The sequence below is a fragment of the Pleurodeles waltl genome, chromosome 2_1, assembly GCF_031143425.1.
Source record: "Pleurodeles waltl isolate 20211129_DDA chromosome 2_1, aPleWal1.hap1.20221129, whole genome shotgun sequence".
In the NCBI taxonomy this organism is placed as follows: domain Eukaryota; kingdom Metazoa; phylum Chordata; class Amphibia; order Caudata; family Salamandridae; genus Pleurodeles; species Pleurodeles waltl.
In genome coordinates, this window is record NC_090438.1 from 794,473,123 (window position 1) to 794,488,194 (window position 15,072).

The window sequence follows — 15,072 nt, forward strand, 5'->3', positions numbered from 1 at the left end:
ATTGCAAGCCAGCCATCCATATTTATCCATCCATCCTTCCATTCAATCACCTATGCAGTATTCACCCTTTCAAATGCCCTTCCTTCACCTATCCATCCATATACCTACGTATCATTCATTATCATCCACCCATTCCTCACCTGAGCATCGCCTTTTACCCATCTACCCTTCCCCCACTGAGACATCCTTTCACCCCTTTTATCCATCCTTTCACCCACCCATGCAACTTCTATCATTCACCTGAACATATTTTCCTTTCACCCACACATCCTTTCACTCATATACCATTCCATACCATTCGCTTAGATGTCCATCCTTTGATCACTTTTTCATCAAGCCATCATTTGTAACGTGCATTCATTATGAGCTTTTGTCTGTTGATTTGCAGAGCGAAGAGGCCATTTAAATCTCACTCCCTGCTGCAGCTGCTAAATTAGGGGCTTCACAAGCAACACTGTTGAAGTGAGTATATTAGTAACTGTCAATGAGCAAGAGCAATATGATTTACCGGCTCCTATACCTGCTGCCTCCGGTTCTCAATCTCAGACAGCTGCTGTGTCCAGTGCACTGGAGCTGCTGCTGGCCCCTGAACTAGGGTCGGTATGGCTGGAAAAAAATTACACATTTTTGTTCCAACAAAATATAGCCACAATAGATCATTACAGTTCTATCTTCTTCTATTATTCACTTTAGAAATGTTGTTAGTTGTTAAAAAATCCAGTTAGCTAAATCAACCATAAACGTTTCATAATGGATGGCCAGAGCTATGCCACTGGTGAACAATAAAGGGGTTGAATACTTTGGTCATTCCAGGTGAACCTATGGTGAGGTTTTGGTTGTCAAATGCAACGGGCATGAGCAAGGGAAAGAAAACATTCACAAACATGTGTAGAAAAGCTGACATGGGCATGCAGTCTTGTCGGTAGAGTGCCTGACTTAAAAATCTGTCCTCTTAGTATTAAGTATCAGTCCACAAGTCATATACGGGGAGAAGGGAAAGCTAAGCTTAGTAACAAATCAGAAGAACGCTAGTACAGACAGGAGGAAGTCAGTTACAGAAACATGAAAAATAGATAAAGGCAGGGATAATAGGAATTTAACAAAGCCTATATAGAACAAACATAAGTACAAAAAAAGATCGACAGGCACAGTAAAACTATAAGAATAAATACTCAAAATGAGGAAAGGTAGGGATATAATGGTAATAAAACAGGAAAAACATATTGGGACCAGGAAATCCGTCAGCATCCGTACTGGTGGTGGGACTGGCACCCTCATCTCCTCCTGGACCCACCAATGATGTTGCCCTCTTCTTCCCCATGGGTGCTGTAGTAAGAAATGAAAAAGATTTTAAAAAAGGTTATTGGTACAGTTAATCTACCAAAAAATATTTTGATAAGCAGAGACAAACACAGAAATGTTGTAATTTAACCATTAACCAAAAATAGTGGTTGGGTTTCTAAAACAGAGAACATGGAAATCTGCAAGAAAGACAATTGTGCATTTTGGTTATATCTCTCCTAAATGGATCAGCAGGCAGCAATGTATTCATCAGTGGAGCATCTTTTGGTCATCTTCATTGGGCAAATGACAATATAGAAAACAATTCAGTAATGTTTGGCCTTAATGCATCTGAACTGTCAGTGACAGAAAACTAAAGACACAGCACATTATTCACTGGCAGAAATAAAAGCACATCTACAGAACAGCTAAGATCTGCAAGGCAAACAGGAACAGCAGAACTCTGAAACTTCCACCACCTAATTCTGTTATGTTAAACTCCTTAAAAGCAACTAACTAAAACTCTATTGGTCAGTCTATGGGATGGTTCGGGTCAAATCCAATTAACTCTTCTCCACGTTCTCAGCTGTATCCTTTCTTCATTTTCTTCATTGACAATTGGTTCATCGTGTCCCACAACCATCACTAGTTTCCAGCAGAAAAATGCAAATGTTGCACATCACACACAAAACTATTAGAATATTGTTCTTGCAAACACACTATCTGGCAGGAAGGCAAACAAATGTTGCAACATCAGAACATAACCTTTCCACTGCCAGCAAAGAACATGTCACATGATGCTTAGAAAAACCTGTTCACAGTGTTCGCATTTATAAACATTTCATAACTTTCACATCAATACTTTTAGTACATTTAATTATAAACCAACAAAAATACATTTATTTAGACAGTTATTTATTATTATTGTCGTACTAGATTTATGGCTGCCACTAGAGTGGTCATGTGTTCTAAAGCACAGGTTTTTCAAAAATAGTAATTTTCATTATTTCACATTTTAAACACGTTATTTAATTTTGTTTTAGTAGCACACTTTTATTAATAATGTTTACGCTCCAGCAATCCCTCCTCTGATGACTATATGTGTCATCACAAAACATACTTATTAATACTTGTATACCAATTTAAAATTTACCCTGTCTATCATATTTATTGTTTCTCGGTTTTCTGCAGTTTTCATTTTGTCTCAAATCATGAAAGCATCTGCTTTTCATTTTCTCTAGTTTAAATTCTTTCCTCCTCTGTTCATTTCTCATCTTTTGTCTTTTAATCAGTGTATTCAATTTGTACAATCCAATCATACAGATGACCCATCCAACTTAAATTAATATTGGTTTCAATATTCTTCCCGCAATACTCTTTCCAAGATTACCCAGCCCATTTCTAACTTTTGTAACACCTTTCCCAACATTTTTCCATACCCCTAGCTCTTTCAGATCTCTTTAGTCTGAATTTGACTCTGTCAGATTCTTAATAAAAATTTCTAATTCCTTTACTATTGTCAGGAATATATGCATAACAATGTTAGTTTTTAGCATCAGGCAAACTCTGCCCTCCTTTGCTAAAAAGATGTCTAATAAAAGTCTGTTTTGCAAAACCATTGATCTGACCGCAGCAACTTCAGGATCCATTCAAATGACTGCTCCAGAAAAATCATTTAATATGTTATCCACAATAGTAGACAACTTTCTAATTTTCAGAGCATTCAGAACAACTCCTACAAAACGAATAATTGCTCCATAAATATCCTTAATTATTTCTAAATAAGTTTCTCTTTTTTGATCTTGGTCTCTGCAATTCATTCAAGGTATGTGTGTCATCTATACTATCAAAATGATCAATCTTCAAGAATACAACTTCCAAATAACAAGTCCCAAACTATCCCCTTGGGAGACGATAATAAGCATTCCTTCCACAGATGTAATATGCCCCAGGAATAACAGGGTCATGTCCATTTAACATAAAGTCCCATGTATTTTTAAAAAGAAATACATCTCCCAAATTACAAGTTTCATACCATCCCCTTTGGAGATGATAGTAAGCATTCCTTCCACAGATGTAATATACACCATGCATAACAAGGTCCTGTCCATTTCACAGAAAGTTCCATGTATTTTTGAAAAGAAATACCTCTAGCACTCACTCGTTCCCCCAAAATAGGTATCAGTTCTGGATTGATGTCTAAATATACATATCTTTCCTACATGTTTAAAGTCTGGAGCAAGCTCCTCTGAGTTTTAGTTTCACTAAATGCATAGTCATTTTTAAATGTCCTTTTCACTACCCCTTTCTCTATGTTTTTCCTTCAATACTTTTTCCTGTCATCAGTTTGATCTAGGAAAGATTTTTCTACAGGTGAAAGCAAGCATGTTAAGTTATTGCGGTGAGCATAAACAGTGCCAAATGTTCGTGTAGGCTCAAAGAAACTACCTATGATATCGATGTTTTTCTCTTTAGCTATATTACTTAAATGCTGATTAATCAAAACAAAAAAAAACATCAAATCTGAACCTGAGTAGAAATATTGTATGTACTCTTGGTTATAGAACCTTGTTAGTAAAAGACTACAACTAATTCCATATGTTAATAGCAAGCTGTGGTAAAGAACTCCTTCCTACACTGATGAAGGAATCTGCGTATAAATACAATATTCTCTCACATTCATCGTCTCAACATATTTGTACAACAAGCGATAGAAAACATTAGAAGTAAGATCTCCTGTGAGTTGTCTATGTGTAAATATTTGTCATCCCTGTTAAACGTTTCTAACTTTGAAAGTGTAGTAGTCTATAAAGAATGAATGCAACTATTTTCAGGTGCATGATGAATACTCATACTCAGTATCAACAACAAACATACCAACACACATATCATTCCCAAAGCAATACACATACACTTGCAACATCTATTCTTTTTAACTCAATTATGATTACTATCCATGACCTATAAAAAATGTGAAAGTAGAATAAAAAGAAAAATATTTAAACATGCAGCCAAAAATAAAAAACAAAATAATCTTCAATCTTCTTTGTGGTTATTTACTGCAGCTTTCAGACTTTTCTCAGGAACTTTGTCAAAATCAATTTATCAACTTGTCAAAAATCAGTTTTCAAAGTCTCTTTCAGTAGATCATAGTCTATTAGACAAAGATTATCACTTATAGCATGTAATGTCTCTCTTGTTCAGCTGGCAATGTAGTTTCACATTTTAGTTCAAAAGCGATTTCAAGTTCCAAAATATTGATCTGAAAATTCACGATCAAAACAAAAAGGCAAAAATTCATGTTGGCACCTTATCTGTTGTAAAATATGCCCATTCAGGGCCTAAGTATCTTCGATTTGCAACTCGTTTTCTCTTTGTTTCTCCTTCACTCAGTTATTCATCTGTATTTGCTCTTACTGTTGGGTCTGGTTCTTCATTTATGGTTGACATTACATCTGGAACCCTTTCACTTGTCTGCAGTTTGGGCCACTTGTCATCTTTCACATTTTTCCTTGACAGTGTTGTGCACAAAAACAGCATGCCCTATCAAGAGCCACAAGTTCTGCCACAAGTTTACAAAATAATCTTAGAAGCCACGAAGCTTTGAGTATTCCAGAAATTGTGCACACAGCATATCTAGATTTCAATTTCCCCACATTATCTCTTAGACAGGTACCATCAATGAAAACAATTACCATTATTCTGGGCATTTAAACTAAGACCCCTCATTGCCGGTCCTCTCAAATTTGGAAAAAGATTGTTTTCATTCATATGTGTAATAATGCCCTCTTGTACCATAATTGGACACTCCCGTTTCCAATGCCTTAGGCCCCTGCAGTGTGACAAGATAACATCCTCTTCATTGTCTGCATATCAACTGTATTAACCACAGTATTAAAATTGACAGCATAATTTCCATTTCCATTACCACCGTGACCTCTACCTCTTGCCTGTCCCTGATTATGAAACAACATACAAGTGTTTCCCTGCTGCTTTAGAAAAAATCCCTGTATTCTTGATTGTGCTGCTTTAACCTATATCACCACTGCCTTTTCCTTCAATTTCTTCTGCTTAATCTCAATCTTATTACTACAGTATTTAGCAAACTGTAATACTTCATCAACCGGTTTTGCTTGCCAACAAATCAAATGACTCTTAAGCATATGGCTAATTTCAGGTCTCAACCCTTCAACAAATCTGAACTCAAAATGAATCATGTCTTCTGACTCAATTGTTTCAGTACTACTGTAAAATTTAAATGCTTGCAACAATCCCTCATAGTATGCATGTATTGCTTCTATTACCTCTTGTGCTCTCCTATCGATTCTCTGCCAATTGATACTCTTAGGTGAAATTACTTCATTACATCAGGAGATTGTGCACCTGTAACTGGATCTCGTAGAGCCTCTCTTGTTAGCCAGTCAACACTTCTCTTGCATTCAACCCACAAATCACCTGGAACCACTATTTCTAACAGGGTATTCAAATCTTTCCACAGGCATTTTGCAAGCTTCACAATCCTATCTGTCTGCTGGTACCATTCAATTGGTTTCTCTTTCAATCTTGGGTAATCATTTGTAAATGACAAACTTTCACACCTGCTCCAAGGAACATGTACTAATTCCCTTCAGGAATTTCTCTTATTGGTAATATATTTACTGGATTATCAGTCAGCTGCACATTAGCATCTGAATTTACAGACTCCTTTTTCTCCTGATCTCTTTTTTTCACCCATCTTCTCCCATCTGCCTTCCCATTTGTCAAATGCTCCCCATGTTTGAATATTGTGAATAAATTCCAACAATTAATTTTCATTCCCGATATTCTCATATTCTCAATATCTTTTTAATCAAATTATAATCTGTAACATCTTCTCAATGGCTTTGATTTCTCAATTTCTATTTTATATTTCTCTACAAGATCTGCTAATGCCTTGTGTACCAATCCTTCTCTGTTTGTAACATTTTTACATATGAAGCATTGCTCGTCTTAATTATACGAGTCAATCCTATTTATCTCAAGTGTTCCCTCAAACATTTCATGTAATTCAAATTTGAGTCTTGCTAGGTCTTTAGCATTTGTCTTTGCTCCACTCAGGACTAGGACTTTTGTCTGACACTGCTCTCCTTATCTTGTGTAATTGCAGGATACATTGCAATTCCCTGTAAAGTTTCAGTTCTCCAAAATGTTTCCTCATTGTCCCATCTTGCTTATAATAATGTCTTCTCAACTTTTCTCATTCTCCTCTCAAATTTAAATTTCTCTTGTTTTCTGACCACTAATTCCCAAATGGCTAAAGATTCAAATGATGCTGATCTCGGAGGAGGTTTTAACTTATACAGTAATCTCCTGAAATTCTCTAAAATTCTCATATTAAAAGTTCCACAGGCAGGAAATGCTAAGCTCCCTTCCTTCTCTGTAATTTTGCACCATTGTTTCAACCAAATACGTGCTGCTGTACCCTTCTCTTCAATTACGATGTATGCAGGTGTACCTTCTGGCTGGACAATTTCTCCTCCACAAACTAAAATAAAAGCATCTCCGTTAGGCACACTCTTTAACGCTTTGAAAAATATAATTTTTGGTTATTTTATTTTATTTAAATTCATTCGGTCTAGAAATCTAGACCATTGAAAATTCAAAAATGACAGTCTTACATAGTAAATTGAAATTATTAAAATTCATAATAACGATCATACAAAGTGCTGATAGGACCAATAGCCCACAATCGGATAAAATGTAACAATAAAATCCTCAAAACTAAGGTTTTGATCATACTTAAAATACAATAAATAAAACATAAATAATATAGTAAAAAAGGAGAAAAAGCTGTGAAAAAAAACTTATGTCTATCAAACAAATATGTACAGCTGTTACCTTCCCTAAAACTTGTCACAATGTCATAGCCAATTAATAAACTAATAAAATTCATTTCCATATATAAAATATTTTGTCAGGTAGCGTAGAAAATTTCAGATGCAATTACGTCTCTGTAAACTTATGGAGTCTCTGCTACTCATATAAAGGGCCACGACTTTATAATGGGATTCCTGAAAAAGCCAACATAAAATTGAGGAAAAAGACATCAATATCAAATTGCATAGCACATCTAAAAGATAAAAAACAGAGAGAATTATGTCTTATTAGATCTCCCTCTATGGACTATTGCCTAACCGACTCAGGTGCCCTTGGCTGCGGTAAACCTGCGGCGGAAAAACCAAGCCTCCGATAGATATTTGGTAACTGAAGTAGCTACCAGTGTGGATGTATCATATATACATATTCTGGTAGCATTGACTCTATCCTGCAGTGATAAATTTTTACAGAGGGGAATGATCCATCTCCCTATGGGGCTCTTATATAAAGGGCAGAAAAATAGTATATGCTCTATTGTTTCTTTACAATGTTGGCAAAGTATACATTTGTCAGTTGAGGGATTATTGGGTGACCAGCGAGCCGTGTAACTATTGATAGGCAGGGTGCCATATGTTAGCTGGAGATATAAGGCACGAGCATATAGAGGCATAGAAAGATTCATGAAATTCTCAGGCCAGGGTTCATGCTTGAGTTGAAGAAATTCCATTGTTAGCCTGCCCGCCCCATGATGATGTAAGGAATCTTCATTAATTTTCTCCCAATATCTTTTTTTAACAAGTTGCCTTGCGTTACTGTGGATCAGTTCAGGATATTTCCAGTAATGAGGAAATCCTATTTTCTCCCAGGCAGATTTCATCTCCTTCAGCCAAGGGATTTTTTCCAGACCCTGAGGAGAGGCTATAAGTTCTCTTATCGCCAACCTGAATGGTTCGAGTTCAACAGTTTTCCATGGACGGATCCAGTAAAAAAGAGGTCTTAGGGCAGCTGTGATTTTGATGCTATTTAAACCTAAATAGAGCCTAAGAGGGATCATTGGTGTGCCCATACCTAACCGAGAAACCTGTCTAAGGAAATGGTTTTCTTTAGTTTGTAAAATGTCCAGATTTCTGTGCGAACCCCAAGTTCCGCTCCATATAGGGCCGCTGCACAGATTTGGACATTATAAATCTCCACAATTATATTCAAGGGGGGGCTCAGAGCCTTTCAAGACCTACGTACAAGGACCCCACCTCTTTGGCTTATAATAAGTGCCCCTTTGTCAATAGCTGCCTCCCATTTACCTATGTTCGATAGTCTGATACCCAAGTAATCAAACTCTTCCACTTTCTCCAGCGGGATTGAGTTCATTTCTATTCTAGCACGAGATCATTTCCTTGAAGTACTGTATTTCATGAATTTCGTTTTTTTGACATTTACGTTCAGACCATAGTCTCTACAAAAGACACAAAATTGGTTGACCAGATTTTGAATTCCCATTGGTGATTTAGCTAGAAAAATTGTGTCGTCCGCATATAGCAGACACTAGATTTTCTTTCCAGCCAATTTGGGCGAGTCATTTATCCAATTCTCTAAATAATGGATACAGTTATTAATGTTTAGCAAGAAAAGAGTGGGTGCCAAGACACAACCCTGTCTGACTCCTCTTTTGATGGCTACAGGATCTGTCAACTCACCCTCCTTACCTCATCTAATTTGAGCGTAGGTATTATCATGCAATCGGGCAATAGGTTTCAAGAGGCCAGATGGGACCCCCATATTGGAGAGTGTTGACCATAGCATACTCCTGGGGATCAAGTCAAATGCAGCTCAAAGGTCTATAAAGACCACATACAGATTCCCCCCCCCCAGGTCCACGTTCTTCCATTTAATTGACAGGAATCTCAGGGCTTGGTCTATGGTACTCACTGCAGGTCTAAACCCCGCTTGTGAGTCAGATAGAGCTTCAGACTCCAAAATCCATTCATCGAGGTGAGACAAAAGGTGTTTTGCATACATTTTTTGGGAGTTGTCGAGAAGACAAATCGGTCTATAATTGGCAGGGTTATTGGGGCTGCCTTTTTTGTAGATGGGTACTATCTCAGCCCCTTTCCAAGAATATGGAGCGGGGGCTCCTGCTGCAATTACATTGCAGATGAGGTTAAGATAAGGTGCCCATATATCAGGTCTTGACTTATATAAATCGCCTGGAATCTTGTCTGGGCCAGGGGCCTTTACCCAGTTAAATGAATCTATTGCAGCTCTTGTTTCAGCTAGGGTGAATATAATCGGGGTGGTCTCTTGAGTTATTAAAGCATCAGGGGACCAAAGAGGTACTTCAGGTGGTCCTTCATATAATTGACCAAAGTGCTCGGCCCATGCTGCTGAGAGAATTGAGGTGCCAGGTACAGAGGCAGAATCTCTACAATCATCTGCTATTAGCTTCCAGAACCTGGATGTTTCGTTAGATTTAGCAATCTCGAGGATAGTAACCCATCTGGCCTCTTCCCAGCTTCTACGCGCCTTAAAACATTCCTTCTTGTAATCCTTCCTGGCTTTTCTTAAAGACTCAGCATGGCCTTCTTTTAGAGCTTTCAATAGACTGAGCTGTGTTTCCCTGCATAATTTATTAAACCAGCGAGCACAGTGCTTTTTATTTGGTTTACTAGTAATCTCTTTTGTAAAGAGATGCTTTAAAGATTTAAATAGTTCAGTGTGGGCAGCTAAAAGCCTGTCACCCTCGCCATCGTCATTAAACCGTATCATACGCTCCATTTGATTAGCTAACAAGTTATATAATGATGTGAGGTGTTTGGGGGATGAAATAACAGACTCCCATTTTAAATTGCGTCTATTATTTGTTAGGGCAAGCTGTTGGGCATAAGCCTTAGAATGGGGTGCTTTAAGCGAAGGGAAGAGACCTCTAATCAGTAGGATCAACGGATCGTGATCACTCTCAGCGTGCTCTTGGACCCTCATGTCAAACATGTGGCCCCACAATCGAATATCGAGAAGTATATAATCAATCTGACTCCTATGCCCTCCACGCCTAAAGGTGGGGTGCAAATTAATATCTGAACGGAAGCGGCCATTGCAAGCTCGGAGACCGTGCGTTAGTGTAATATCAGCCACTAAACGCGCAGTTTTGTTCAGTCTCGGTCTTTTATTGGAAGCTAGCTGAGGGATACCCCAATAGGCATCCTCTTCTTTACATATCTCTTGAACCAGGGGATTAGGCTCAAATGTAGCATTAAAGTCCCCTCCAATCAGAATAAAATGGGAAGAGTTGTTTTTGAGAAAACTTTCCAAAACGGGCAGAGCATCAGAGTCAAAGTGGCAGCCCACACTCCTATTATAGATATTGAGTAATAGTAGAGATCTCTCCTCAGAAATCATTAATAGTAAGGCCTGTAGTTCGGGACAACCCATGTCTATTCCTTCTACTTTGCACCTAAGGGAACTGCTTAACCATATAAGGAGCCCTCCCGATGGTCTCACAGAGGACGACTTGCATGCTGCTATCCAATAGCTTTTAAAGCCTAATCTATATTTATGTTCTAATGCCCATGTTTCTTGGAATAGACAAATCTGGTGTTCGTCAATACATTTGCCCCATCCCGGGCTTTGTAATTTGCTTTCCAGCCCTACTATGTTCTAGCTAAGAACCGTGTCAAGATCATTTGTTTTAGTATACCCTACTTCATTCTGGGAATATTTCCTACAAGGGGAGATACAACTAGGAACTGTACTATTTCCCCCAGGCATGCAGTAACCTATGTCTTTCTCACCCTGTGGTTTATTCACCTCACTAGGTACTGCACCAGTTGTGTTCCTATCTGGTAAATTATCCGAACGGGTAGGCCCAGAGTTGCAAGGAGCGGTTGTCAGGAATGAAACCCCTTCCTCATTGGCTTGATGTATAATACTTTCGGAGGTTCTCAGATTGTCAAAGACTGTCAGAGTCGATGGAATAACAGAAGTAGAAACACTAAGGCCAGGATGGCATATATATTCAGTTTCAAAGGTACTCAGAGCCACTCCCCAAGGGCCATCCCTTAGTCAATCTATCTCAGAAAGAGACGACGAAAGGCGTCTAATGCCAAGTTCGGGGATAGGCTGTATCTGGATATCAGGGGAAACTCCGTGCAACAGTGGCAATTGTCTACTCACAAAAGGCGGGGAAGGAGGATAAAACACTTGTAGTCTACAGAGGAAAACTTTATCTACAGAGGGATAAGGTCTATTACCATTTGAAAAGAGCAGTTGTACAAGATCAGGAGGGTTGAAGTTAATAACAATACAGTCCCCTGTGCCATTCTTCTCCAAAGAGCCCAACCACCCTACCCTTCTCACCATCAATATCGAGGGTATCATGGAAAATACAAATCCCGCATTAACGTGCAACCAATGAATGACCTTGTTTTTAAGTTCAATAAAAGATTCCGAGCTTTTGGGTTTAAGTTCAGGAACATTGGTAATGACGAGAACATATGGGTATGACTCCGGTTGAAGATGCAACACTCTTAATCCAGTCGAACCACTAGTCTGGGCCCTCTTCTGAGGACCTAATAGAGAATGCTCGCAGGTGGGATTAGCTTCCCCCGTGTAAGTTACTGTGTTATTCAAAAGAACAGTTCTTTCTGGAAGGGGGGCTGAAACCATGGAAAGCTTGTTCTTTGAGATATTAACTACTTTAACAGAACTAGACCAATCTTGGTTTTTGGGGAAAAGAAGAGTCTTGCTCGTTTGGTCAGATGGTCTGCTAACAATAGCGTGCTCTTGGTTAAGGTGGGAGTGATAGGGATGGGATTGAGTTTCTACAATGGGGAGAGGTACAGGCAGCTGGCTCTTGATAAGATCATCCAATTTGACCTCTATTGTTTGGAGACGGGCTAAAATGGGAAGAAGCAGCTTAGAAAGCTTGTCTCTTATGAGATCCCTAGTATGCTCAATTGCCTGTCGTTCGTTGGTGTTATGTGAGGAGATTAGAGTCACGTCCCTATTAGAGGGCTTAGCCGGATTTAGGGGGTTCAAAGTCCTGGTTTGTTTGTTTTTAATGACGGGTTCCCTTCGTTTCCTTTTTCCTTTAGTATTAGAATCTACTGTGATTGAGGATCCTCCTTTGTAAGGGCTCCGAGTCAGCAGGATTGGCGCGGCAAGGGTATTAGTTTCATTTAACATTTCACCCCGGTACTCCTGGGGGATTCTAGAGAGAGAGGACATAGGGGTGGTCGGTACAGGCTGCGACTCTATTCGCAGCGGGGGCTGTAAAGCAGAACCGTCATAGACTGAACTATTGACTGGAGAAGAGGGGACAGCTAGACGACGCTGCACCAGCTCTATTTCTTTTTCAAGTGCCCCAACGGCCTTTTGTAAAAAAAATCTAGGGTTTTATTAGATCCGTGCTTTACTTCCGGCCCCCCCCACGTCGTCGGACCATCTTTCCTTCTTAATTCCAGAAACCTCTAGTAAGCCCCTGGTTGATGGTGTGTTTGGCCTACAAGCCCCACCCTCTGCTACTGAGGACCCTTCACTAAGGACAAGTAGCCTCCTCGATCCCTGCTATTAATGGCCGTCACTGGCAGACCCACAAAAACAAAAAAACAAAAACAAAGGGGTGTAGCCCAGCCCAGCCTCTTTCGGTCGCTGACGAGCGCAGGACGGGCCCGCCCTTGGCCTGGGCTTTGCCCGGGTGCATCCCGCGGGCGCGCAGTGAAATTTAAAGGGGCTGTTCCCGCCCCAAACTCCAGCGTCCAATGGGCAAGGGGACTCGGCTCCTGCCCCTGCCTCAGTAAAGCGCGACCCGTGGGAGCAGGGGCACCGTGAAATTTAAAGGGGCTGTTCCCGCCCCAAACTCCAGTGTCCAATGTGCAAGGGGACTCGCCTACTGCCCCTGCCTCAGTAAAGCGCGACCCGCGGGAGCGGGCACGCAGTGAAACTAAAAGGGGCTGTTCCCGCCCCAAACTCCAGCGTCCAATGGGCAAGGGGACTTGGCTCCTGCACCTGCCTCAGTAAAGCGCAGGCTTAAAACTACAATTTAAATTCAAAACAGGAAGTGATGCAATCCCCAAATCCTTTTCACCTGCCTCTCTCAAACAATAGCCCTTCACGGTTGTCCAATAATCTGCTCATGGCTCCCTTTCACCAATTGACCTATCCCAGCACGGACCTTAACACGCGATTGACAAAGTCTTGCAACTTGTCCTCCAAAACTCAAATCCAACAAATACTAATGCAAAGTATTGTAAGCACTAAAGAAAATCAACACGCCAACTTGTCTGCTTACTACAGGTAGGGAGCACAATCACTTTGAAAGCCTTCTGGAATTTTCGACTGCAGCTTTTGGCTCTGACAACTACTCATTCGACTTTGGCTTTCTCTGACTTGCAAGTAAAATTTGACCAGCAAATTCTATCCTAGACTAATTACTAGATACTCCTTGTGCACTCAGGAATCACCAATATTCATCAAACTAACAGTCCCTTTAACACACACTCAAGGGAACCTGCATTGAGAGGATGATTGTTTTTGTACAGGAAGAGACACCTTCCTCCATAAAAAAATCACAAGAGGAGTTTTCCTTTTTCTATGTGTGCTGCAGATTGCAGCACACATAGAAAAAGGAAATAACAAGGGGATATGAATGTATTTTTTCTCACTGCATCTCCCTTACTCCTCCCCTGGGGAGGCATAGGATTTTGATTCAGTCCCATGTTTACAAACCTTTTAATCTGAGAATGTGTCAAATGTCATAGGTGTTTCATAGGGAACACCCATTGTAACACTCATGGCATGCCTCCCTGCAGCAGAGTGAGTCAACGGAGTGACTTGCTCTGTATTTACCCAGTCCACATTTACAAAGCCATAAAGAGCCACAGAGGGTGCTTTTACATGGCCTTGTAAATATGACCTTGCAGTGTGTGTGTTACTGGGCCATCACTAAATGTGACCTCCAGTGACGCAGAGGGCCTTGTAAATAAATACATTAATAACTACATACCACTAACAATGCAAACCTATTGCAACGAAAGATCTTTGCTTCTCAACCACCTTTGATGGGGTGACTCCATTTTGTTTAAAAATTTTAATGCATACATACTATGATGATATTATACTACACATCACCGGGAGATTGTGTTTGGGAATAAATAAAGGCACAGAGAAGGAAATGCTAACTCACTGATATTACTTATTACTACTACAACTATCTTATTCTTGGTGACAGGAGGAGTCTCTTTCTGCATGGCTTCTTAAAAAATCAGCCCAAGTACGCGCTCACCAGTACAATTATGAATCGCTGTCTCACCTTGAAAGCTCAAAGTGGATCACATAATAAAAAAATGTAACCTTCACTTACCTCTGAGAGTCAACACTGCTATTAGAATAAATAGCATTGTGGAACATGCACAACAAATAAATAACTATTACTCACTGAGCACTGACACCTCAATACCCAGCAGGACAAGCAGGCCCTGTTCACGGTCGATTATGTCCGCCCAACTGTGCATCAACTGCTACTGGGTGCACTGGGCCACAGTGTGCCGACTAACCAACTGATGCTCCCTCCCCCACAGCAGTCAACGCTCCTGAAGGGCGTAACCACTCCCAGGCTCACCGCCTGCTGCCGGCATAGAGGGGAGGTGGTGTGGTACAAAAAAAACAAGTGCTGCCACATTTTGCTAGTGAAAATGTGGTAGGGCTGCACCCCTTGGCTGTGCTGACATCCACCAGGTAAGTGACTCGCAACTGCATCAGCACCTCCAATCCCTCTGCCACTCTCTGCCATTGAGCTGGATGGGAAAAAGAAAGGGGAAGAAATAGAAGGATGGAAGAAAGAATAAAATATAAAAAGGCAAAGAGAAAAGCACAAAACAAAGTATTCAAAAGTCATAAAACATACCAAAAATGACAGAAATGTAAAATACACAAATGCAAAGA